The sequence below is a fragment of the Onychomys torridus genome, chromosome 1 (assembly GCF_903995425.1).
Source record: "Onychomys torridus chromosome 1, mOncTor1.1, whole genome shotgun sequence".
Lineage (NCBI taxonomy): Eukaryota > Metazoa > Chordata > Mammalia > Rodentia > Cricetidae > Onychomys > Onychomys torridus.
Window position 1 is genome coordinate 55,779,034 of NC_050443.1, and position 27,823 is coordinate 55,806,856.

The 27,823-nt window shown below is 41.9% G+C and overlaps 1 protein-coding gene and 1 pseudogene across 1 annotated transcript in view; both read left to right on the top strand.

Annotated features, from left to right (window-relative positions):
* The first annotated feature begins 621 nt into the window (after positions 1-621).
* Positions 622-27,823, top strand: part of Akap13 (A-kinase anchoring protein 13) — a 298,302-nt gene continuing 271,100 nt past the window's right edge. Inside the window, exon 1 of the mRNA XM_036185301.1 lies at positions 622-791. The gene's annotated coding sequence lies outside the window, so the exon portion shown is untranslated. The remainder of the gene's footprint in view (positions 792-27,823) is intronic.
* Positions 22,832-23,520, top strand: LOC118582444 (annotated as a pseudogene).

Below are 27,823 nucleotides of genomic sequence, written 5' to 3' on the forward strand. Positions count from 1 at the left end.
CACATTACAATATGTATCTAATAGAGAGAAGTTTCTTCTTGGTACCAATTAATATAATCTCTTGGTCACCATTGGGCACATTGTCCATACTTTGTTTTTCCGAAAGCCACTTTCTGAAGTCCATGGCAACTCAAAGTCACAAGATACACTGCGGTAATCTTCATCCGGCCAAGGGGCCATTCACCCATCCAACGCACTTGTTGAGTACCGAGCGTCGCTCCACCTTGGACACTGCGAAGACCTCATTTCTTGCTTGGAAGCGAAACAGAAGAGCAAATTTTGTCAACGTGTAGTGAGTGCTCCGACTTAGGCAAGCACCAGGCGCACGGAGGATGGGCGGCTTCCGGAGATGGGGCGGATAGGAGTAGGTGGGTGGGCATTTCCCCAGCAGCTGTTGCCAGCCACCCGACTTTGATCACTTTGCCGCCTGGCAGCAGCGGCGGTCAACCTCATCGTTCCTTAGCAACCGGAGCCAACAGCCAGAAAGTCTTGCTATTGGGCTCACAGAGTCTGACGGGCAGCCGAGTGGTCTAATAGTCATTTCTAGGCTTGGCCGGTTGCCCCGCCCACTCCCGGTCCGCAGGCAGCGCATGCGCGGGTGGGCAGGGCTGTGTGCAGGGCGGTCGCGGAGCCGGAGCAGCCGCTGCTAAGTGTTTGGGCTCGGTCGACACCGCGGTGCTTGCTCCTCGCCCCAGCCGCCGCCGAGGGAGCGGCCGCCTATTGTCCTTCTCCGCCGCCAAGGCGCGGAGCTGCTCCGGCTCGGCCCGCGGGGGAGCCCGGGGAGCCGCACGGTGAGAGCGCAACTTAGTTGCGGGAGTTGAGGGAAGTTTTGGGCGTCTGAGGAGGGGGCGCGCGCGCAGCCGCCCCTCCCCCTCGGCGGCGCTCGGCCGCGCGCGCGGAGCTGCGGGAGAGTCGGGGGCGCGCGGGCGCGACGCGGGTGGCAGACCCTCCTCCCGTAGCATCCGCGGCCCCGGGGGTGGGTGGCGCGGCCGCCGATCCCAGCCTCCTGGACCCGCGTTCTCCGGCTGCCCGCTTCAGTGCCTCCTGCTGGGGCATTCCTCTGAGGGACGGCTGCTCGGTGGGGCGCGCCGCCCCGACAGTCTGTGGCCACGGGAACCAGGTCCCCGGGGCAGTCGAGCAGGGTAAATAAACAGTGCGCGCCCCGGCCACCTTCGGGGGCTTCTCGGGCGCTTTTCTCCCGGAGGGGCGCGGCCGACGCTCCGGGAGCCGTGCGTTGGGCTCCGTAGCCACCAAGCCCGGGGGCCGCCGCTCGCGCTTTCAGACCTGGCCAGTCGCTGCTTTTGCTAACTCGCGAGACGCCTAAAACTGTCGATGGGGGGGCGGGGAACCCTCAGTTTTCTTCTCGTTGAGAAAGTGTATGCCCCCATTCCCACCCCATCTTACACCCGAAAGATCGGGTCCCACTAAGTTGCTAGACGCTATTGTGATTCAGGAATTCACAATGAAAGTTGGATTTGAGCAACATTTTAGTTATTCGGTCTTTGCTTTTCCACTCCATAATGAAGTTATTTTTGAGAGTTCCTTGCCAAAGTGATGTGCCTCTTTTGGTTACCTCCCCCACTCCTTTATCCCCTTTTATTTCCAGAAGGCGCTTATTCTTTTTTTTTTTTTTTTTTTTTTTTAAACCTGTGGATTGCCCGGGTCAGGAGAAGCGCTTCAGTTCTTGAAAGGTCTCTAAAGGAGTTCCCATGAGTTGAGATGAATCTGCGATAAATCAGTGTCACTTTTGTACACCTGCATTTCTTGGGGATTTACAGACTGCATTAAGCACTTGCCTTCTTAAGTTTTGAGTGGGTTCATTCCACTGCATTTCGTTGACTGGACTATGATGATAATTCTGTTTTAGTTCCCAAGTGGAACTAACTTAAGTATCCTATCATTCGGATTGAAACACAATGACCATGTCAAATGTTAATTTCAGTTGTATCTCTTCGACATCTGTTAAAAAGTTTTCTTTGAAAATAGTGCAAATGGTAGTTTTCTGGTTTGTTTGGCTTTTCTTTACTTGAAATCCAGCGTTGTTTCCCTGATGAAACTAAGGGAAAATATTCTTAAGTCAAAGGAATCCAGGACTCAGAATCTTTGTACTTAATTTTCCTTTCCTGGGTGGGTGTGGTGAGGGAAAGGAGGTGGACAGGAGTTGGAAGTTATTAGGGAGTTACATAATACAAACATACTTGCCTACAAAATCGAGTGACCAGGACACCAGTTGCTTTCCTTCTCTGGACTGTGATAACATGTGACATTTTGTTTTAGGGTTTCTTAGAATTTAACTTGCTTCACTAAATGGAGACTGTATGTAGTATAAATGGTCTTTCCTGGTCTTTTCCCTTCTTAAGGACTGTGATGGGCGGTATTTTGCTATGTACTAACTTTGCTAGAAGAGTCTCTACACATGGTTGGCATTCAGTTTTTGTTTGATTTGAGTGAAGTGATTTTTACCAGCTACTGATACTGTGCACAGGAGAGACTCGTTAATTCTTGGGCCTTGTACAAAATGATAATTAGCTTGTACATCTGTGGTGAAGTTTAGGAGAATTTGCTAAGTCTTCTCTCTTTTTTTGAGATAGGGTCTTGCTGTGTAGCCCAGGCTGGTCTTGAACTCACAGAGATCCACCTGGCTCCTGGGTGCTAGAATTAAAGGCCTACCTTCTCTCTCTCTTTTTGAGTTACCACTTGCCTTGTAGTGTAGGCTGACTTTGAATTTAAGGCTTCCCTGCCTCAGTTTCTTTAGGACTAGATAACTGGTTTGTATCACTTTCCCCCAGCTTTAAAAACTCTTTGTTGATTTGTTCTTGAAGATAAGTTTGGATGGTACACTGCGGACTTCCAAAAAAAAGATTGCAGTTTAGAAATCCATCCCTCACACTCCCCCTTGTTGAGACTGTTGAACTGCTGAACAAATTCATTCATAGCTCTTCCTGTTCTTTTATTGTGAAATTGGGAGGGGGCACAGTTTAGAAGAAACTCACTTTTTGGAGTTCTGTAAATTTGAGTTTGGAGCCTTACTTTGTCTTTGTCTCGTTTTGAAGCCCTGCGCATCTTCCTTAACCTCCGAGTTTGTTTCTTTCCTTGTAAGGGGTAGTAGTAACGTTACATGTTCTTAGGAATGCTGGAAACAGAATAAGGGACTTAGTACACTGTCCGATATTGTGAAGGTGGCTAAAATGATAATTTTGATACACTTTACATGACTTTAAAAAGTGTTTTTTGAGATGTTTCTGGACAGATTATCAATTGGTAAAGACAGTTGTCACCAAGCCTGATGGCAAGTGTCTTTACCGACCAGTTCAGCTTCCCAGAACCCCACATAGTAGGAGGAGAGAACCAACTTTTGAAAGTTGTCCTCTGACCTCCACATTCACAGTGTGACACTTAACGCCCATGCTAACTCACAAATGAATATAAAATTGTAAAAGATGTCATTTGAACAGAAGGATGATAGAAACTATACTGTTTCATCACCTGTTAGCTGCCTTCTGCGTGGGACTCCAGGTGGCTTGGTAGGGAAGAATTCTGTACAGCTGTGTAGTTTGGGAAATGACAAGAGATGGATTGTTTTCAGGATTAGCCATAGTATGTTTATCTTAGTCAGTGTTCTTTGGCTGTGAAGAGACACCATGACCCTGACAGCTCTTATAAAGGAAAGCATTTGATTGGGGCCGGCTTACAGTTTCAAAGGTTTAGACCATTGTCATCATGGTGGGAAGCATGGCAGCATGTAGGTAGACATGGTGCTGGAGAAGGAGCTGAGAGTTTTACATCTGGATCCGCAGGCAACAGGAAAAGAGAGACTCTGGGTCTGGCTGGCTTTGGCTTCTGAAACCTCAAAGCCCACCCCCAGTGACATACTTCCTCCAGCAAGGCCACACTACTTAAGTCTTCAAATAGTGTCTCTCCCTGGTGACCAAACATTCCAATCTACAAGCCTATGGGGGCCATTCTTACTGAAACCACCATAGTGTCTGAGTTGCAGTCAGTTTAACGTCTCCTTTTTACGTTGGCCTTGAAAACAATATGTATGGCTTTATGATGATGTTTCTCAGGTTTGCTCAAGATAGAACTGGACTGGGTGTTAGCAGAATACACAGTTTGGAGACTTAAGCATGACACTCACTTGCCTTTCCAAATGCCACTATTTACAGAAGGAAGCAGTGATTAAAGTCAGTTGTACCAACTTAGTTTAGAATGTTTAAAGTACCAAATGGAGTAGATATGTTTTAGAACTGTTTCCCTGATCAAACTTAAAGATTGTGGGTATAAATATCCCTGACCACGCTTCCTGGGCAAGCTTAGCCTTCAGTGCTTCTCTTAAAGTTAACTCTTAAGTACACTCGTGAATAGCTCAAGAACAGTCTTGAGCTATTAGTTATTACTGACAGGGATGAACACCCCTATGGAAGTGATTGTCACTGTATTTTCTGTTCTGCCTAGCTTACTGTGTTGGGGGAGAGAGAAGGAAGCTGTTAGTAGGAAGAAGTTCATTCCATCATATGTCCTCAAGCTTCTAGTTTCTAGTCCATCTTTGCGTTGATCAGGTCATTGTAAGCAGATCAAACCCATTTTTGTCAGGCTTTGCTGGGAGGTTGGACTGGTAGCTCCAGTACTGGAATACTGTGATTGAAATCTGTGTTGGGCACTGGGGTGCTTTTTCTGTTTTACCCCTTCAGAGCTGTACCTTGGGACATTTGTGTGATATGGATGGTAAGAGGGAGAAAGGGGAAGGGTGTGAGGCGTTCACCCTTGAGGCCGTGATGCAGGCTTCCTGTAGGAATCTTTATTTTCTGATCATAAACCTGCTGTCGGTCATAGAATTAGTGCCTGCCACCCCCAAATAATGAATTACTCTAGAAAGGTTAGCCGTTAGTTATGGTGGCACACTACAATTAATTGGTCTTTTAATTTCAAGTTTCAACATAGGGGAAAGCCTTTCCTAGAAGTTAAAGAACGTGGAGTTTTGCAGACCCCCAAGATGGTTCTCTCTTGTGATCTCTACTAAAAGCACCTGGTGTGGAGCCGCATCCACACATCGCCATTTTTCGGCTGTCTGGTCTTGAGCAAGCCTCTTTATCCTTCTTCTCAGACTTAGTGTTTTTGCTTAAGTACTCCCACTTCCACCCCCCACTCTTACCCTGCCAGCTAAATGCTACTGCTGTGAGAAACACGTGCCAGAAAGCACCACACTGTGTGGTTGGTGCAGTTTCATTGATCAGCTCCTGGTGTGTGGAGAAAATGCAAATCCTACCTCTCCAGGGGAAACTGGCCACTAGCTTTGCTGTTTCTCCCCCAGAAAGCAGCTCAGCTACTAGAAGACATCTACCCTTCCTCTTGCTTGGGAAAGCTGGCCTGTTTTCGTTTTCTGTTTGCTGCTTCTCGCATTTTCTTTCACTGAATATTTCTCAGGGAATATTTTTTCAGCTAACTTTTGGTTCGTAGTGCTTGTTAGAGGCGCATCACTGTGGACGAAGCAGCCAACCTCCAACGCCAGGGCTTGATGTCAGGTGAAACATCGGTAAACCGTGAGCGGTCACTTTCGTACTTAAAATTTAAAATGAGTTTGCTCCCTTTTCTTCTGTGCTAGATGCACTTTATTTTACCGACACTTGTTATTTATTCTCCACACCGCCTCCCACCCCCAGGGGTGAGGACCAGCAAAGAATCCTGAGAGTGAAATTGCTAACCCGTTTTTTTAGGATAAGAACAAGTTCCTAAGGTAACTTGGCTGTAGCCATGTAGCTAGCTAGTAGACCTTTATGTGAAGTTGAGTTGACTCAGAGGTCAGGCTTTTCTGTGTCATTGACACTGATATATGAAAATTTCAAGTACATTTTAAAAACAAATCAAGTCTATTCAGGTTACAGAATGCAATAAAGCACACACACCCTTTTTAAGAACATAAAGTTTAGTGAGTTTTGATACAGCCTGTAACTCAACAGTGTCAAAACAACATTTCTGCCATTTTCAGGATCGATATGCCTGCCACCTTCTTGGCCAGGCTCTTTAAATGGTCACTCCTGTCTACTGTGCCGTAGGCAACCCCTAGGGTGCTGGGCACTGTAGTGCTGTCCCCGCTGGCCTGCTGCCTGTTTTTGTAAATAAGGTTTTAGTGAGATGCAGCCACACCCACATTGTCCATGGCTGCTTTGGAGCTGGAGTTGCAGTTTAGAGTGGTTAACACAGACTTCTTTCTACACCAGTAGATTGGTTAGCCTTGGTTATACCTAACAAAACCCAGTTGTTCACATCCGGTGTGAACAGTGCTGTTGTTCAAAATATATTTGATGTTCTGTTGGCATTCCTTTGAGAAAACAGCGAGGGGCTGGGTAATGGCTGAGTGGGCAAAGTGCTTAATGTGTGGTGAGTTTGAGAGCCAGGCATGACGACACCATGTGTCTGTAATCCGAGGGCTGGGAGGTGGAGACAGGAGGCTCCCTGAGGCTCCCTAGCCAGCTAGTCTAGCCAGTCCGCCAGTTCCATGGTCCCTGATTGACTATCTCAAAGACTAAGGTGGTGAGTGATAAGAGGACACCCACCTGTCCTCCGTAGGTGCTCTCACTAGCACGAGAACCTGCAAACAGATGTGTGCAGCACACACAGATGTGAGCCAGGGGAGAAATCAAACTTCATTCGCTACATTGCTACTATGTCTCTTTGGTCTCCCATTTTTTTTTTTTTTTTCATTCTTTAAAAAAGTATCCTTTACATATATTCAAATCCACCGACTTTAATGTATAATGTCTTACAAATTTTGACAAATGTGTATATTCATCTCACTACTGCTTGAATTAGAATAATCCCTTTGTCCTTCCAGAGTGGTTGGAATCCTTTTGTAGCCATCCGGTGTTTTATTCCTAAATCTCAGAAACGATTAATCTGGTTTCTGTCTTCATGTGGTTTTTGTTTGTTTGTGTTGTTGTTGATCCTTTTTAGGAATGTTTAGGGCTAGGGATGTAGGTCAGTTGGTGTATATCTAGTATGTACAAAAACCTAGGTTCCCTAGGTTCAATCTGTAGTAACAGATAACCCTGACACTGAATATGGTGATGCATGTCTATAATCCCTGCACTTGGGGTGGGGTGGAGGTTGGAGGCAAGAAGATCATAAATTTGAAGTCATGTTTTTCTACATAAAGAGTTCAAGGCTAGCCTGGACTACATGAATCCTGTCTCAAGCCTGTGTGTGTGTGTGTGTGTGTGTGTGTGTGTGTGTGTGTGTGAGAATTATATACAATGTAACTTTTTTTGTATCCTTAATACTATCTTTTCATGTGATTATTTTCTATCCCTTTGTGATATATTTGTTCAAAACTGTCCACTCTAAAATTTTTGATTGTATATATGTAGGTGATTATTATTTGAAAGTATTATCTTCTAATATGTTCCTTATGTTTTTATACCTTCCTTCCCCCCATCTCCTAGGATCTTGTATATAGCAGGTTTGCCTGAGACTCTGTAGTTGAGGGTGGCTTTGAACTTCTGATCCTCCTGCCTCTACTTGATGAGTGTTGGGAATACAGGTGTGCACCACTACATTGGGTTTATGTGGTGCGTAGGATTGATTCCAGGGTCTCTTGTATGTTGCCAGCTGCGCTGTATTGCTTCTATTTTTTAAAAGTTATTATTAAAGTGTGCTAAAGACCAAACCTTAGGCCAGGTGGTGGAGGCACATGCCTTTAATTCCAGCACTCAGGAGGCAGAGGCAGGCGGATCTCTCTGAGTTCAAGGCCAGCCTGGTCTACAGAGCGAGATCCAGAACAGGCTCCAAAACTACACAGAGAAACCCTGTATTCAAAAACAAAAACAAAAATGAAAAAAGACCAAACCGGAATCCATAGGTAAGCACCCTACTTACCATTGAGCTATATGCTTCCTCCAGATCTGTGGTTTTGATGTTTTGATTTTTGAAGCACTGGGATCCATCCTAGGGCCTTTTACATGGTAGACAAGGGCTCTGCCATTGAGCTAACTGTATAGCTCTGTCTGCAGCTATTACAATTTTTTTGATTGACATTGGATTGTATCTGTAAATACTTAAGGGATAACTGCCATCTTTGTGATATTGAGCCATGAATGTTTACTTAGATCTTTGGTTTATTATTGGTGGTATACTTTTAAGCAGTTGAATCCTGCATGTTTTGTAAAGCTTTGGTTTATTTATCCACATGGTTTCCCTATATGTGGTTTCAGGATCCATGATTTCAGTTGCTAGTGATCAGTAAGCAGAATGAGTATGATACTGTAAGGTATTCTGAGAGAGAAGAGACCAGGTGTGCTGGTTATTTTTTTATTTTATTTTTTCAACTTGACACAAGCTGGAAGAGGTGAAATCATCTTTGAAGTATTTCCTCAGGGTCAACATGCAAAGCTGTGGTACAGAGTGGCCAAGCTTGCTCTCAAACTTGGTAGTATGCAAGAGTCTCCCAAGTAGGGCTGGTTTAGCAGCATGTATGCTGTAGTATTGAGAGGCCCATGGTGAGATGCTGAGGCTTGACATCATGCAGCAGATTCAGAGTCCCCGAAGAGGCCAGGAGAGGCTATTGGGTGAAGGTGCAGCCTTGATTCTGAGTGAATACCCCCAAGGACAGTGGCAGATGTGGATGGAGCTGGCCTGAGCTTCAGAGACAAAGTGTGTTTCAATGGCAGAGCCAGAGAAGTAAGCTGCCTGAGCCTCTGGAGCCCAGATCAGGGTCCCATGTGTTAGACCTGGGCCATTTTACACTGTTGCAATTTGATTTTGCTTATGCATGATTGCAAATGTGCCCTGGTTCTTCCCTCTTGGAATAAGAAAGTATATAACTTACTTATTTTACAAGATCCCTCAGTTGAGAGCATTTTGAATTTTAAGAAGAAAAGAATGTGGGGTTTAAAATTTGTACTGTTTTATATTGTGAAATTAACGGAAACTTGAGGCGAGCTTTTGGGTTGTTAGAATCTGAAGTATCTCAACATTAGCTTTGGTTTTCAGATGTCATCTTCTTTCCAGATGGCTGTGTTAAAGATGGTGGACATTTGGGAGACTTTGTAAACTTGACCTTTTTTATGTCCGTGGGTTACTTAGAAAACTCAGAATGATTTGAGTCCTGCCTCTGGATAAGCACATCTCCTTGTCTGGCCATTGAGTTCTGTCTTGTCTAAAGTAGGTGCTTTTTTCACTGTGAACTGAGGCATTGAATGGAAATACTTTGTTACTTTTGACAAGCTGAAGGAGATTTTTTTTTTAAAATTACCTTTAGATTCCTTCAACAGAACAGCTAGATTCTGAACACAAAGGCGCTCTCCTATGCAAGAGACTTTGTCATTGTCGAGTTACTTAGGAAAACGCCATGGCAATTAGAGTTGAGAAATAGAGTGTAAATGTTTATTTGGTCACATGAGTGTAAATGTTTATTTGGTCACATGAAGCTTTAGAAAAGCCTGGCTCAGGTACTTTCTCTTTTTGAGGATTAAAGGTCAGTAGATAGGAGTGGCCAAAACTTTGGTCTGGGCCTTTCTTTCAAGATGGCTCCGCTTATGTGCTTGGAGCAAAGGTCAATCTGGAGAGACCTTTCAAGGACATTTTCCAGTGTTTTCTAAATGGGTCAGTAAAGGGAAGAAGGAACATGTGTGTGTCTCATGTGTTCACTTACTTAATTCTTAATTCTTTATGGATTTAGTTTTCTTCTCCCAAGTAAATAAACTATGACTTTCCTCTAGGACTTGTGATATATTCTACTTTTATTTTTTATGCTGTAAGCCACATATTTTTCACCCTGATATAATTATATTCAGAGTAGTCAGCTTAAAATCCCAACTTGTTCTTAGTCTAGGAAATCTCTGTGGTCTGCTCTGAACGTTTTCCTGGAATTCTTAAAAATATCCTAGGCTTTCCTGTTTGTGCCTGGAAAGTCGCAAGAGCATGCCAGTAGTTTATTTCTTCTCACATGCAGTGACCGTTGTGGATGGGAGCCAATAATTAACGTTCACACGCTTGTTCACATCTTCAAAGTGTTTTACAAACGTTTAATTAGTTCATGCTTAGCTTACGTGCTAGGAGTTGGAAAAGCAGGCTTTAAGGTTCATTTTGGCAGTTCTGAAGTGTTAGTGGGCAAAAGAGAAAAATACAGGGGAAGATAGCTTCCCTTGCACCCCTACCTTTTGGTCGAGCATGCTTTTGGAGGAGGCTAACTTCTGGTTGATGCAAGAATGGAATTATAGAGACTGAGAAAAAAAAAAGTCATTGGGTAGAATGGTCGGGAGACACGGATAATTTGCTTTCAACTCAACTTTTCTCTTATGTGAGCCAGTAAGTGAGAATTGTCTTCATTTATTCCTGTGAGCATTTTGAAGGGGAGGTTGTGACTGGAGCAGACTCTGGAGAATTAGAATACATGCTAATCTCTGCTAATTTGGGGAGGGATTGTCTCTGCTCAGTTCCTCACTACAGTTTATCTTTTGATTCTTTCACCTGGCCGGGCTGTGTAGTGGAAGGAGACACTGCCCTCAGCTGTGCTGTGTTCCTGTCACATTAGTGGCATGACATCGGGTGGCCAGTGCTTTTCTTCTGCTCTTACATTACTTTGTTCTGTGAAATTGCCTATTTAATTGAATTATTTTGAGACAAGCTTTCACTTCGTGGCTTGCCTGGAGCTCACTTACATATCCTAGGCTGCCCTGGAACTCCATGTAGTCCTCTCCAGCTTTGAGAGTACAATACTGGTATTTAGGTGTGAGCCGTCACACCCAGTTGTGAAATTGTATTTGTCTATGACTCAGGTTTTAATAGTGAAAAAACTTACTGTTTTTCTGTAGACACTGACTACATCAGATTGCATTTCCTTGGTTGGCAAGTGAGACACAGGAGGACACTTCCCTTTGATTCTCTGGAGAATCTGTCACTCACCTGTCTTTTGAAGGACTCAGTTTCTTAGGATTTCCATGTAGACGAGGGTGCCAATGATGCTTAGGAGTAAAGAACATTTTGCTAAGTTCTGAAGTAAGTCCTTGCTCAAGGTGTTTGCTGCTTTTCTTCTGATTTTGTTTGCAGCACCTAATTAATTGCATGTACCTCCAATATTAAGAAGAGGATCTGTTTGAGGGCTGGGTGTTGTGAGTTCACATGAAGTACCATTAGATGTCAAAGCCTTGCTTTGTAGTCATGGTCATCTGGAGTAGAGAGATATGGTAGGTTGATGAGAAATACAAGATAAAGCTTTATTTTTGATTAGAAAAAGATAAAATTAAAGTTCTGTCTGATACCATCCATTTTACTACTACAGCTGCCATGGTGTGTCAGGATCTTATTTTGTAATAGGAGAAAAAAATGTTCAAGAAATTGCCTCTAAAATCTAGGCACGTGATTTTCTTTTGGCACGCACATCATCTTGCTTTTGTGACTCACCTTTTGTTTAGTCCTAAAGAGGTGGCCAGAGGAGGGCGTAGAACTTAGGTTCTTGGACAAGAAATGGGACAGAGAATGATTCATATTATTGAGGATCGGTTTAAGTTTTGGTGACTTCTTAACCTTGTTTGGAATAGATAACTTTAACTGTTATTACTATACTTTAAAACATATTGCCTTGGCAGTTAAAACTGTGTCTAATTGGTTTCCTAAGGAAGGGCATCCTTTTTGTTATTGTTTTTGGCCTCAGCATTCAGAGGAACCTGGATCATAGTCTAGAGACTCTCACCACAGAAACTTTAGTACCTGATGGCAGAAAGGAGAAAAATTCTGGGAGCTTGGCATGCATATTTAATTACAATTTTATCATGAATATGAATCTGTTCTTCATGGTGCTAGATAAGCATGGCCCTAGGGCCAGGACGATAGCTCACCTGGTAAAAGTGCATGCTGTGCAGGCTTCTTTTGAGGTCAGATCCTGGGAACCCATGTGATAGGCCAGTGCAGTTGTAGATATATGTAATCTTAGTGACTGACGCCACAGCCAGATGGGAGAGCCCCCTGCCCCCTGTCTGCATGTCAGTTGATCTGGAATAGGCAAGGCAGTTTGAGATCCTGCCTAAACCTAGTTGTCTGTCAGTTATTGTTTTTTAAGCTTATGTTTTTATTTTCTTTGTGTGTGTGCGTGCGCGCGCACGCATGTGAGCACACTTGTATACATGTGTGCCACAGTGTACTTGTGGAGGTCAGATGACAATTTGTAGGAGTCTGTTTTCTCTACTAAATGGGTTCCAGGGATTAAGGTTTTGATGGCAAATACCTCAACCTGCTGAGCCATATGGCTAGCCCTATTTTTTATTTTTATTTTTTATTTAATCTTATTTATTTATTGTATCAATGCATGCTTGGCCATGGTGCACATGTGGAGATCAGGGGACAATTTGAGGGAGGGACTCAGTTCTTTCTTACCTAGGTACTGTGGAGCAGACTCAGGCTGTCAGGTTTGGTGGCAGTCATGTTCACCTGGTTGGCCTCTTTGCCAGCCCAAAATTGTATTATTTTTATTTTATTTAAAAAATTTTAAAGATTTATTTTATTTTGTTGGCATGAGTGTTTTGCCTACATTTATGTATGCACTCCACATGAGTGCCTGGTGCCCACAGTAGTCAAAAGATGGTGTCAGATTCCCTGGAACTGGAGTTATGGATGAGTGTAAGCCACCCTATGGGTGCTGGGGACTGAATCTTGGTTTTCTCCAAGAGTAGTGAGTGCTCTTAACCCTTGAGCCAATCTCTCTAGTTTCCAAGTAACAAAGTAGAGCTATGTGGACAGACATGTTTGGTGTCTTCTCTCTCTCTCTCTCTCTCTCTCTCTCTCTCTCTGTGTTTTATTTTTGAGTCACTGTCTTACAGAGTAGTCTTAGATGACCTAACTCACTTTGTAAACCACATTGGCCTTAAACTAAAGAGATTTGGGCACATCTGTTTCCCAAGTGCTGGGATTAAAAGCATAGTTTTTTTATTTTGTTTTTTTATTTACTAATTTATTTTGAGATGGGATCTCATTATATAGCCTTTCCTGAACTCACTGTGTAGTCCAGGCTGGCTTTGGACTTGTAGAGATCTTCCTGCTTCTGCCTCTTGAGTGCTAAGATTAAAAGTATGACACTATACTTAATTTCAAAATCTATTTTAATTTTTTATTTTAATTTTATTGTTTGTGTGTTCAGGTGTTTTTCCTGTGTGTATGTCTGTGCACCATTTGCATGCAGTACCCCCAGAGTTCAGAGGAGGCTATCCCTTGGGACTGGAGTGACAGACAGTTGTGAGCCACCATATGGGCTCTGGGAATTGAACTCAGGTCCTCCGGAAGAGCAGCCAGTGCTCTTAACTACTGAGCCATTGCTTCAGCCCCAGTTTTATTAATTTTCAGTAGTGAGTTTTAAATATTGTCTCACACTAGTGCGTATTACTATACAACCTAAAACATATTTTAGAAAACATGACATGATCTGTTTCCAGGACACTAATCAGACTTTATCAAAGCAGATGAGAGCTGAGTAGTCCATTTTCCTTTCAGTGGAGCAGTTACGTAAATAAGACCATAAACCTTTTATTCACCTTTGTATGGAATCAGAGTTGTCTGTCAAGTCAGACATGAGAAGTTAACCAAAGCTGCACAACTTTTTTGAACAGTTTTTAGGTTCTTCCTGTGTTTGGCTTTTTTCTCCTTCAGTTGACTGTTTCTCTTAAATACCAGCACAAGAATGTTTCAATTTATATAAAATTATCTTTGGTTTTATGTTAGTCCTTTTTTTTAAACCTCTCCACATAAGATTTACTTATTTTTTGGGGGATTATTTTTCTTAATACAGTGCATTCCCTCTTTGATTTTTTTTTTTTTGTTTGTGTGAAGAAAATACCTTTTTTTTTTATTAAGGTAACTGAATATTTTAAGTTTTGTGCTTCATAATTTGGGAAGTGTATATAAAAATGTTGATTTTTTTTCATGCTTTTAGAGTCACACTGTCACCTCAAAAGCTTTTACTTGAAGCTTTTCAAGAACAACCGCTAGATGGTTTCTCGTGGCCCCTGTTGTAGACATTGCATCCTAGCTCATGAATTCTGTGAAATTCCACAGTTCTCTGCCCTGACCATGATGAAGTACCACTTGGCTGCTTTGCCCAACGTGCTGTGCCAGTGTGAAGCTTACCACTCTCATAGTTAGCTCCCTGGGATGATACACACCTTTACATGCAGACATTTCCTTCTTGAGTCCAAATAAAGGTCGTGATTCCCCTGTGAGATGCCTCAGGACTCAAATATGAGTCCAGAAGATAACTGGCGTATTCTTCCCCTCAGCTTGATACCTCTTGAAATGGCCAGGGGCAAGTTCATAAAATAACAGCTGCATGATTTGATTCTTCAGTGAGTTATGAACAAAATGAAAACAGTAGAATGCTAGGCCCGGTACAAGTGTGCTGCAAGACGAGTTTGAGTGCTCACAATTGTAAGAGGTGAAGACTGCTTGCTGTATTGCATGGGTGGTGTCTGAGACTCAGAGAGGCTGGATGGCTTGCTTGTCTGGCTTTAGAACCCAAACTCTTGTGTATGCGTCAGTCTAGGCAATTATATCCACTGTGAGCCATGATTTTGGTAACCTTACGTAACTTTGGCTTTGTTTTTATGGGTCACTTTCTACCTTAAAGTCTCTTAAGCTAGGGTCATCAGATAGTTCTTCTGCCTCATGACAGGTGTCGAGTTTTCATCACTCCAGGAACGTGCAGTCCATCTAGAAATTCAGGAGCGGATATAATGCAAACAAGTAACACTTAGGAATAAATGACATCATCCAGAGGAAATCTTTTTTAGTGTAATTGGTTGTTTTTCTGTCCAAACTTGAAAGCTGGTAGAGGGTGGTTGCATGTATACCTATGTACCTGTATGTAAACCACACGTGATGTATGTACTTGGAGACAACAGATTATAAAACATTTCATGAACATGCGTTTATATTATATACTATTAACTACATGGCATAATTTACTTAATGGCTCTATGCTATTCCATACTTGGACTTAGATTTATCCTTAGGTCACTAATTATCTTTTTTGAATAAGTGTATTTCTCTGTCCTCCCTTGCTCCCTGTTGCTCCCTTCTTCCTTTCTGCTGCTTACTGATGTTGCTGTGGAGAAGTCCTGTACACACATCTGTGCACCCTTGTTTATGTCTTTTCACAGAAACAGAGTTGCTAGCACATGTTCGCATGTCAGCAGCTGTCGCTGGAGAGTGCCGAGTTGTCTGTAGAAAGCATCTGCCATTCACACTTTCACTGGGAGTCATGAGTACCTACTTCCCATTTCTTCATAACCTTTAGAAAGCAAGTTTGCATTTTTTACTTTTGCTTTTTTGAGAGTCTTGGTGTTTATCCCAGGCTGACCTTGAACTCAGTGATCTTGCTTTATCCTTCCCAATGCTTGGTTCATAGGTGTGTGCCACCATGCCCATTTCTAAATAGAAAACTTTTAATGTTTTAAGTGCCATAGAATTACCAGATTTTGGTCATCAGTAATAAATGAAAGGATCCTGTGCCTTGTTTGTCTTTTGTTTTTAAATTAATATTGTTCATTTTTAGATTTAATCTATAAATTTCTATGTACTTCTAAAATTGAAAAAAACAAAACATAAAATACATGTAGCTTAAGACCAGGACTGGAAAGGTTCCGTGACTAAGAGTGCTTATGGCTCTTTCAGAGAACCTGGGTTTGGTTCCTCAGAACCCATGTCATGACTCACGACTGTAGCATGAATCTTAGAAGGTCTTCTTAATAAGATCAAACCTGAAGCCAGGTATTGGGGTGAATGCTGGAAGATCAGAGAAGCAGAACAAGCCACAGCCATCTCACCTTGCTAGTTCCCCAAATGATCCTGTTTCCTCAGACTGGAAGCCTCTTGAGTCCTCATCCAGAATGAATCTCAGCGGAACTGTTGTTCAAAAGCCTAAAAGCTTAACCATCTAGTTCCTCGTCTTCACGCCTTATATACCTATCTGCTTTCTGCCATCACTTCCTGGGATTAAAGGTGTGAGTCACCATGCCTGGCTGTTTCCAGTGTGGCTTTAAACTCACAGAGATCTGGATGAATCTCTGCCTCCCAACTGATAGGATTAAAGGCGTGTGTGCCACCATTTTCTGGTCTTTATGTCTAGTGGCTGTTCTGTTCTCTGACCCCAGATAAATTTATTAGGGTGGACATTATTTTGGGGAACACAATATCACCACATGCAGCCATCTATCTGTGACTCCAGTTCTAGGTGATCAATGGTCTCCACAGGTACTAGGCGCGCACATGGTACACATACAGATGTGTAGGCAAAACACACACACACAGATCTTTTTAAAAATTACATTTTTATTCATTTTAAATGTGTTTGTGAGCACATTCTGCCTGCCTCTGCTTGAGTGATGGGATTAAAGGTATGTGCTGCTATGCCTGGCTCTCTCTGCTTCTGTAAGCATATATCACTTGCTTAGGGAAGGTACTATGGCTTAAATTACCATGACATTGTGTATTTTTATGATTGTGAGTGTCTTATTCTCCCCCGCCCCCCTTTGTGGCCTTGGGCTGAGTATTCACTTTTGAGATCCAGCTTCCTTGTGTATAAAGTGGGAAAAGTGACCCCCACTCTATACACAGTGCTGGTGGCTGGGTATATGTGCTTAGTGCTTTGTCTACAGCTTTTGGGAAGATTTAGTGTAGATGATGATGTAAAGGATTGGAAGGCAGAAAAGATGGTACTGAGTAGCAACCATGGACCACTACAGTTCCCATTTCTGCTAAACAATTCTGTACCCATATTTGTGTTTTTATGTTGGGAGACAGAAAGTATAACTTGTTTGCAGCTTTGGTTATTAATTTTGTAAATGTCACTAGATTGCATATTTTCTGTAAGCAGACCATAGATACTTTGTAGGAAAAAATAGAGTAGAATGGAGCTAATTTGATGGTTTCTAGGAGCAAACTTACTTTATGAATAATCTAAGAACATTTGAAATTGCTCATTTTGGGTTAGGCTTTGAAGGAACCAAAGTAAAACAATGCATAGCCCCAGGTCACAGGGAGCCTAGTGGAGAAGAAACTTTTTTTGGTCTTGTCCACAAAACAAAAAGTTTAAGTTTTATATAAATCATAAGTACAAGTTATGGAAGCTTGTGGAAGCATGTCTGCACAGAATGAGTACATGCCAGGCCACTGGACTTGAAGAGTTTTGGATATACCAGTAGAGATAGAAAGTTATGGTAGAGTGATGACCTGGGCCTGGCTTTATGGTGTCTGAATTCTGAGGCACACTGGTAATTGATGAGGGATTGCACTGGATCTGCAGCATGACTAGGGTTTTGTTAGGCATGAGTTGACAAAAGGAATAGTCTTGAAGCTATGCAGTGTGAACAAACACTGGAAAACTTGGTATGAGCAGTGAGGTGCACTTGAGTTATTTAGTTTGGTTAGGATGTGGACACAGAATTAGGCCAACAAGTCATGCTGGGGTGAGTGCAAGTGTCTTACACTTGTGTTAGAGAATTTACTCCGTCCTTCTGAACAAAAGGGAAGGCAGCTCATTGGGGAGGATTATGGGTAGTGACAGCTGGGGAAAATGAAGCACTGCCTCTGAGGGACATTCAGAGTCCATTGTATTAGGTTAGGACGGGGATTATGAGAGCCAGAATGCAGGGAAGATGAAAGAGACTCAGATCTACTGGGTATTTAGAGAGTCAAATGGATGAAACTTGGTGAGTAGATGGAGGGAAGTAAAATGGGGTCATTGCCCATGGTGCATCTAGGATCAGTTCTCTGCTGAGCAGTGGCTTCCTGGGGCATAACTTACTTTGGCAGGGTTTGGCTCCCCTCCTAGAAGGGGAAGCATTTGAGTGTCATTTAGGTTGCTTCTCCCCAAGTAGTTCTTGTTCTTGACCATCTAGAAAAGCTACTGCTTTGATAACCGAGCTACCTGCTTAGTATCATTAGTTGGCATTTAAAAAGATTGGAAGAAATTTAGTTGTGGTAAAATACTTAGAGCACACATCTACTATTTTAACCGTTTTTTTTTTCTTAAAAAGACTTTTAAAGTTATTTATGTGTATGTGTCTGTATGAGTATAATCCATGTGTAGGTACCCATGGAGATCAGAAGAGGACATAAGGGCCACTGGAACCAGAGTAAGTGACTGCAAGCCACCTGATGTGGGTGTTGGGAACTGAACTGTGGTCCTCTAGCAGAGCAGTAAGTGCCATCTCTCCAGCCGCATTTTTGCCATTTTTAAGTATGGAGTTTAGTAAGGTTAGTTAGATTTATGTTGTTGTACAACTATAGCCACTGTTTAAGTTTTCATTCTGCAGAACTAAAACTGCCCTTTAAAATATAAATACCTGTTTTTATCCCTCAGCCACTGGCAAATAGCAATTCTTTTTTCTGTCTCTATTAGTTTTGCAACTGTAGGTACTTCGTGTCAATAGTATTTAGAATTTGTCTTCTTGCTACTGGCTTAATTACTTTGCATGAAGTCTTTAAAGCTCATTTATATTGTATGTGGCTGTATGTGCAGAATTTACTTCTTTTACAAGGCAGAATTACATTCCATTGTGCATGTATACACTAGGGTTGCTTCTACCTATTGGCTGTTGTGAATAAGCTGCTTGAGCATGGGTGTGCAAAAGCTCTTTAAGCCCTTGATTTCAATTCTTTGAAGAATATGTCTACAATACTTCAATTGTCATGGTATTCATAACAGCCATGTACCAAGACCTCATGTATGCTGGACAATGGAAATGGCAAAGTAGCCATCTTAGCTCCCAAAATCAGGGAAAGAGGCATAATTCCTTTCTAAAACATCATCATTAATTATTATTATTTCAGTCTGGCTTAATTTGACCTTTGTGCCTAGAATTTTTTTTTTTTTTTTTTTTTTTTTTTTCATTTCATGCAATGACCTGAACCACAGTTAGCACTGCTGTGGCCATTGCCTAATTGGTACTTGTCTTTCTTATTTGTGTCATGTAAATAGGCTTTGACTGGAGCAAATTTAAACTGTTGTAAACATTGCCTATTCATTCCTACAACTGTATTTTGTGGTGAATTGAATTACTAATTGTGTGAAGGAGTCTTTAAAATGAGGGGCAAAAATGGGAAAACTTTTGAGTAGCTGCCCATTAAAATCATTGAAAGGAGTATGATTGCTGTGTTTTATTTTTCTTCTCTAAAGCAGGCAGTGGCTTTTTCCTCCAGTGATGCCCTTTGTCTTAGTTAGGGTTTCTATTGCTGTGAAGAGACACCATGACCACGGCAACTCTTACAAAGGAAAACATTTAATTGGGGCTGGCTTACAGTCCATTATTGCTATGGTGAAAGCATGATGGCATGAAGGCAGACATGGTACTGAAGAAGGAGCTGAGAGGTCTACAATTCGATCCGCAGGCAGCAGGGAAAGACTGGGTGCCACTGAGCCTGGGCTGGAGCATCTAAAACTTCAAAACCTGTCCCCACAGTAACACACTTCCTCCAAGTCACACCTACTCAACAAGGCCACACCCCCTAATAGTGCCACTCTCTATGGGCCAACATGAGTCTATCCAAAGGGGGGCATTCCTGCTCAAACCACCACACCCTTAAAACTGTTTCTATGTACATAGAAATGAATTTAGGTAAGGTGGAGATGATGATGTATCGAATGACAATGGAGAAAAATCCTGTTACTACAAATGGATAGTTGTTTATTATTATTATTATTGTTGTTGTTGTTGTTGTTGTTGTTATTTGTATAACTTAGAGAGTGAGGTGCAGAGTACATTTTTTATTAATTGTTACGTTGAAATTGACTTGATGTGGGTACATTTCTGAGATGAATAGCTTGTTCTTGTTGCTTTTACAGAGTCTCTTTGAACAAATGACAAATTGACATGATAACCTAACTCAGAAGAAGAAACTGTTGGTATCTGCCCAAAGTTTTTTGCTTGCTTAGCCTTGCTGTTGTGTGTGGCTAAAATGGTTGAGGAGAATTGGCATTCTGTTTTCATAAGTTGATTCTGGGACTTTTAGGGCATTGTGGGATGGGGTTGTGGTGGTAGAGCCCAAACCCAGTAATTTAGGCATGCACTTTTACTGCTGAACCCCTACTCTACCCTACCCCTGCCCTTTTATTTAAAGTGGGTCTTTTGTATCCCCTTCGGCTTTCAACTCACCCTGTAACAGGATAACCCTTGAACTTTGATCCTATCTCTGCCTCCTGAGTGCTGGGAGTAAAGGTGTGCTCTTCTGTACCTTGTTTATGTGGTTGGTCCTGGGGATTTGGAATTGAACCCAGGTCTGTGTATATTAGGCAAGCTTACTTTCTTTCAACTGAGTTACCCAGCCCTGGTCTTGAAGTCTATCCTCCTTGTCTCTGCATCTTCAGTGCTGGTGACAGTAGACACATGCTATCATGGGTTTCCAACCTGTATTTACTGCTTTATAATATGGAAGGAAGACTTCAGTGAACTCCAGAGTTACACATTTTATGAGTTATCTTAGTTGGGTTCTCTGGAGTTGGAATCTTCTTCTTCTCCTTCTCCTTCTTCTTCCCCTTCCCCTCCTCCTCCTCTTCTTCCTCTTCCTCTTCTTTAATTTTTTAAATTTAACGTTTAGATTTGGGTTGGTAGACTAATTCTAGAAGTGGATAATTTTTTTTCTTTAGTCTGAGGAATTTTGGAGAGAAACGGTCTTTTTCTTTTGAGTACATTATTTATTAGCTTCTGGATAGGAGATTTATGACATCTAATGAACTTATAACCCTGTAGTTAAGTGTGGGTAGTTTGTTGTTTTGTTTTTTTCTTGAACTTCATGGATGAAGCAGATTTAGAATTAAATTCAGTTTATTTGGTAAATGTCACAGAGAAGAATTGAATAGTGATATGTGGATGCAGGACAGCTGTAACTTCTTTGAGGCATTGGAAAGAACAGAGAAGGACCATTCTGTTCGTTTTTGTTTTAAAAGACTCCTTCATGGTGTGGCAAGCCTGAAATTCACTTTTTAGACTAGGATGGCATAAAAATCACAGAGATGTGTGTGCTTCTGCCTCCCAGATGCAGGGGTTAAAGGAGTTCACCACCATGCCTGGCTTGAGAAGGGCCATTCCAAAACCTTGAGCATTAAGACTAATGTGGGTTGTTTTAGAAGCTCCTATTTCACTGTATTTGCATAAATGGACACTTAAGAATCTGTCTAGGGATTAGAGAGATGACTCAGCAGTGAAGAGTGTTAGCTTCTTAGCAGAGGGCTAGGGTTCGGTTCCCAGCACCCACATGGTGGTTTACAACCATCTGTAATGCCAGTTCCAGGGGATCGAACAGTGTCTGTGGACACCAAGCATGCATAGGGTGCACACACAGACAGAGGCAAAACACCCATACACATAAAATCAGCAAATAAAAAAATCCTAAATGTACACACATCAAAGAATTCATCTAAACAACTATTTCATTGTGTAATTTATATTTAACACTATGTATTAGGTTTTGGGGGAAGGAGTTAAAAAATGTATATCCAGATACACTGATTTTTTTTTTTCTTCTATGCTGATTATTTACTGTTTCTTTCCTGGAACTAAGCCACTTTGGAAGTTCATTAATGTAAAGTCACACCTTACCTCTCTCCAGTAATAGCCTTGGACCTGATTGGTAACCATAGTAGTTTTGGGGGTCTCCTGTGGTTAATGAGTGTGTCATAGGTACTTATTTTTTTTCCATGACTGACTAGGTTTTAGTGGGAAAAGGAAGTTAAGTAATTTACTTTTAACTTTCTGAATGTGTTAGGTATTGAATTACATCTGTGATGACTATAGGAAGTTTGGTATATGTGTGAGAGCCAGAGTTTCCAGGTCATTCTTCTGGAAACTAACCCATTTGGTGCCAGCATGCTCATTCCACTAGATCCTAAGCAAGGCTGTGGCTTGCTGTCGTGTTTTCTTCCTCTTCTTCTCTACCCATGGAGCATTCCTCTTTTCCCTGAGTTTCAAAAGTAACACTTCAGACTTCTTTAAGTTTATACTGTATATTACAAGGTGCTTGGAGAAGCTGTCTGGTAGGTACCCTGGAACTCAAGTTCCACCATGTGGGTGCTGGGAACAGAGTTTAGAGTGCTCTAAACGCCATGGCATCATTCTACCTCCCACTCCAATTCTTAAGTGTTCACCTACACAAATACACAGTCAAAGTGTTATCTACATACAAAGGGTTATATAGTTAAAGAATTTTGTGTCTTCAAAATTAGCTCTTTCCCATGTCTCCTACAGCCCAATTCTAACAAGCTGTATTTGAGGTGCCCAGCATTCTCATGGGTCCAGTGGCCCTAGTGGCCACAACTCTGTTTTGCTTCTTTTAAGTGTGTAAGTTAGAAGCCAGCACTTCATCATCTGTTTTACGTGTTCATTTTTTTTTTTTTTTTTTTAATTCTTTAAGCTTATAGCATGCTGTTAACACTGGCATTGACTAGTTTAGTAAAATCATTCATTAGGAAGTGACATAGTTCTTTGTGGAAATGTAGCCACGTGGCTATTTTCCAGTATTTACAAATTCAACTCTTAAGCAGTTAAAATGAAATAGACCAGTAGTATATAAAAAGTAAAATAATTGTGCTCAGGCTACATATTTTCAGAAACTCCTAATTTTCCTTGGTAATGGAAATGACATGGCTAAGACCAATTTTAGACTGAGAGGAAAACAATGAGAACTGATCAGACTGTAAGATAGCTAATTACATCCAACAACTCACTCTTAGTTCTGATTATGTGCCAGGCTTTGTTCATATGTTTAAACTAAGAAATGGACCTGGTCCTAGTCAACTCACCCTTTCGAGTTTAATTAGAGGGGCCTTTTTTCGTGGCGCCTCCTAGGCTATGTCAAGATGAAGCTGAATATCTCCTTCCCTACCACTGGCTGTTAGAAACTCATTGAACCATGGACCATGAACGCAAGCTTTGTATGTTCTGTTCGAAGTGCATGGCCACAGAAGTAGCTGCTGATGCTCTGGGTGAAGAGTGGAAGGGTTAAATGGTCTGAATTAGTGGTGGGAATGACAAACACGGTTTTCCCATGAACCAAGGTGTTTTGACCCATGACAGAGTGCTCCTGCTGTTGAGTAAGGAGCATTCTTGTTATAGACCAAGGAGAACTAGAGAGGGGAAGCACACGTCTGTTTGTAGATGCATTGTGGATGCCAATCTGAGTGTTCTCAACTTAATTGTTCGGGAAAAGGGAGAGAAGGATATTCCTGGACCGACAGATACTACTGTTCCTCATTGCTTGGGACTTAAAAGAGCTAGCAGACTCAGAAAGCTTTTTAATCTCTAAAGAAGATAAGGTGAGAAGCCCAGGACCCACATGCCCAAGATTCAATGTCTTGTTACTCCACGTGTCCTGCAACACAAATGCTGATGTATTTCTCTGAAGAAACAACGTACTAAGAAAAACAAGGAGGATGCTGCAGAACATGCTAAACCTTTGGCCAAGAGAATGAAGGAAGCCAAAGAAAAGCTCCAGGAGCAGATTTCTAAGAGACCTAGGTCCTTGCTGAGAGATTCTACTTCTAAGTGAGAATAGTCAAAAATAAGTCTTCAAGAGTAACAAATAAATAGTCATACCTTGAATCTCAAAAAAAGAGAAAGAGTTTAATTAGATAAATTACACTTTTTTTTTTAAAAAAAAATTCTGATTAGAATTGAGAAGAAAATTTTGGAAGTAATGAGAAGAGTCAGGTGTACTTTTTATTATTATTATGAAGACTTTACTTCTTAGTCCTGTAGTATAGGATTTGTGAAATTTTCAGACTTATTTGTGTCCATTTTAAAATGTATTACATGGCTGGGCGGAGAAATCTTCCAGCAATTAAGAGCACTTAAGGGCTCTACTCTGTGGACAAATTTCTAAGCAGTCTTATTAAAGAATACAGAGCCAAATATAGAGGTGAAAGCCTTAGAGATCAGGGAAATAGTGAGAGCCACCAGCTATCTTACCTCATCAGCTCTGTAGCTTCCAAATACCATGACTTCCTGTCTACCCAGGCTTTTATTGCCTTGCTGTTCTGCCCTCTGATGGGCTCTTAGCCTAGCTACCTCACTTCCTTGTCACTTCCTGTCTGTACAGACCTCCACGTCTCTATGGTTGGCACTGGGATTAAAGGCCTGTGTCACCACACTTGGCTGTGCCCTGGTGTGGCTTTGAACACACAGCGACTCTGCCTGCTAAGTGATCGGATTAAGGGCATGTGCTACCACTGCCTGACTTTTGTGTTAGCTTAAAACGGCTTACTATTTCCTCTGATCTTCAGGCAAACTTTATTAAAATACAAATAAAATATCACCACACTACTCTTCCAGAGAACCTGAGTTTGGTTCTCAGCACTCCACCCACATCTCGTGTTCACAACTGTCTGTAACTATAGCATGAGGGGACTCAATACCCTTCTCTGGACTACATGGGCACTGCACCCACATGTACCCCCCCACCCCCCCTGGTATTGTATGGTACTGAGAGGATAGGATTTTGACAGCCCTGGTGCTAGATTATAGTGTTGTCCTTTTGATATTCTGTGAGTATTCCATATGCTGCCATATTACTATTTATGAGATACACTACATTTACATTCTTGTTTGTTGTTTTTTTTTTCAAGACAGGGTTTCTCTGTGTAGCCTTGGCTGTCCTGGAACTTGATCTGTAGACCAGGCTGGCCTTGAACTCACAGAGATTTGTAATTGGTTGTTTTTAACTCTTTTGGTTCTTTGTGGGGCCTGCCACCTAGCTCCTAAATAAATCACATGGAGGCTTATTCTTCTTTATGAATGCTTGGTGTTAGCTTGGCTTGTTTCTAGCCAGCTTTTCTTAAATTATCCCATCTACCTTCTGCCTCTTTTATGTTTCTCTATTATATATACCTTTCTTTACTTCTTACTCTGTGGCTTGCTGTGTAGCTGGGTGGCTAGCCCCTGGAGTCCTCCTCCTCTTCTTCTTTTCTTACTCCTTGATTCTCTCTTCTCAGATTTCTCCTTTTATTCTCTCTGCCTGCCAGCCCTGCCTATCCTTTCTCTGGCCTGGACATTGTCCATTCAGCTCTTTATTAGACCATTCAGGTATTTTAGACAGGCAAAAGTAACACAGTTTCACAGAGTTAAACAAGTACAACATAAAAGAATACAACACATCTTTGCATCAGTAAGCAAATATTCCTTTTTTTTTCCCTTTGAGACAGGGTTTCTCTGTGCAGCTTTGCATCTTTCCTGGAACTCACTCTGTAGCCCAGGCTGGCCTTTTACTCACAGAGATCCTCCTGCCTCTGCTTCCCGAGTGCTGGGATTAAAGGCATGCTCATTGTGCCCAGCCAGACCATGCTTTTTATATGAGTAACAGGACTCTTATGAATATGTTTCAGTATGTCATAAATAGGCTCCAGTATGCCAGTCTGGGATCCATCCTATTGTGAGTCGTGTCCCCCCCACCCCCAGCCCTGCCAAACTATTGTCACTTCATTTTCATGGTGATCTGCAACAGCTTCTTGGCAAGTCCAGCCTGTGACTTTGGATATGTGCTCCCTCAGCACAGTCTGTCCTCTGAGATCATTCTTGTTTGAAGAATGGATACTGGGAATCATGTGTTTCTTGTGATTATCTTCATCTAGTGCGAAGACCATTGCTAAGTGGTTTGGAACAATTAGTTGACCCTGTCTTGAGATAGAAAAGCAAATGCAAGTTGACACTTAAACCTCTCCCCTAGTTGGGCTGTGGGGGCACACTTGTAACCCCAGCACTAGAATGAGGAAGGGTGATGGTTCTGAGGTCCAGGCTAGCTTGGGCTACACGGGCCCTGTCTCAAAAAACAAGTAAATGAAAAAGCACCCAGACCTCTTACTAGATCTGTATGCAAGTCCCTTTCTACAGTAAAAAATAATGCCAGGCGTTTTTGTATAGGGCAAAAATGTAGATAATTTTAAGTACTCGAAGTGCATTTTGAAGGGAGTCAAGAGCTAGCTACTTGATGTGAGTGAAATTAAGTAACAAACTATAGGAAAGGATGCTGAAGTAGGAAAAGGAAGGTTCTTTTTGTTGCTTTCTTGCATTGTGGGATATTAACTTTATTAATGGAAAAGAGATCAAAAGACCATATCTAAAATTACAATACTGTTTTAAAGGAGTTATGGTTCATTTCTATTTTCATAATTTGTGAGGCCTTCGTTCTGTGGAACTCTGAGAGCTGTTTCCAGTTTATAGGTTTGCATTAAGGTTATGGATGGAATGACAAGTTAATCCAGGCAATGGTTTTATGTTTAATGTGTCAAGTTTGAAGAATGGTGTCTGGGCCATGGGTGGTGCTGCATGCCTTTAATCCCAGCACTTGGGAGACAGAGGCAGGTGTGGTCTACATAATGAGTTCGAGGGCAGCCAGGGCTTCACTGTGAGACCCTTAAAAAATGTCTGCTTTAGGGAAAATAACTATTTTGTGAACTATGCAGATGATAAACAGTCCAAAAACACATTGAATTTGAATAAATTAAGGGAGACTATCACTTTACATCGCATTTTAGGTCTTATAGTGTGCTAGTGATTTTTTTGTTTGTTTGAGATAAGGTCTCATGTAGCTCTGTCTGTCCTAGAACTCACAATATAGACAAGGAGGCTGGACTTGAACTCACAGAGGTCCACTTGTCTCTGCTGGGGCTATAGATGTGCGCCTCTACACCCTGCTAAACTAGTGATTCTTAAAGTTAAATCTAAAAATAGACAGTGGCTTGTCTGTATATATGATGTTGTGGGATAGCTGGAATGGGTCTCAGCTCTTACCCATCCCAGCTAAACAGGTTTTCCTTTCCATTGTCCTTATGACTGGGAGGTGTTCACTAGTTCTCATGGTTATTAAAATAGCTTATTGTAGAAACTGGCATGGATGGCAGAATATATGGTAATTTCTGATGTCAAAACAGAAATATTGAGTTGAAAAATTGATAGAGATTGCAAATGTTTTGATGGAGAGATGCTAGTGTGCTCATGCATTCTTATGTTATTTTTGTCCTTTGCCTCTCCCTTCCCCAGTGTGGTTTTAACACTCACTTAGACTTCTATCAAGTAATGGGAGAGATAGCGGCACTTTTACCTTTTTGAATTTCAGGTCCTAAAAGGATGGCAAAGAGGACTGTAGTTAGAATTTTCCTGCCTGGCTCACGGTCAGGACAAATCTCTCTCACCTGCCAGGCCCATAGATGCTCAGAACCAACCAAGTAAACACACAGAAACTTACATTGCTTACAAACTGTATGGTCGTGGCAGGCTTCTTGTTATCTATTTCTTCTGTCTTAAATTAACCCATTTCTATTAATCTATCCTTTGCCACATGGCTTGTGGCTCACCATTACCTTACATCTTCCTTGTCCTGGTGGCAGCTGGCAGAATCTCCACCCCAGCCTTTCACCTCCCAGAATTCTCTTCTCTCTTGTCCCGACTATATTTCCTGCCTGGCCACTGGCCAATCAGAATTTTATTTACACAGAGTGATATCCACAGCAGAGGACTTTTACTTTATAGGTTTATTCTTATTATCAGATTCTTTTTAATCATTCTTTCTGCCCGCCCATCCATCCATCCGTCCGTCCGTCCGTCCGTCCGTCCATCCATCCATCCATCGTGTGTGTTTATGTGTGGGGTACGTTGTGTGTCCTGGATCACATGTGGATTCTAGAGGATAATGTGTGAGATAACTCCTTTTCCACCATGTGGGACATAGGGATTGAACTCAAGTGGCAGGTTTGGTAAGCGCCCCAACAAACCCTCTGAGTAAAATTTTATTTTCAAGTTTGTATGTATTGTTAAGTGTTTGGTATAGCAATGTCACCTTCCCTGTGTTCCATGAGGGA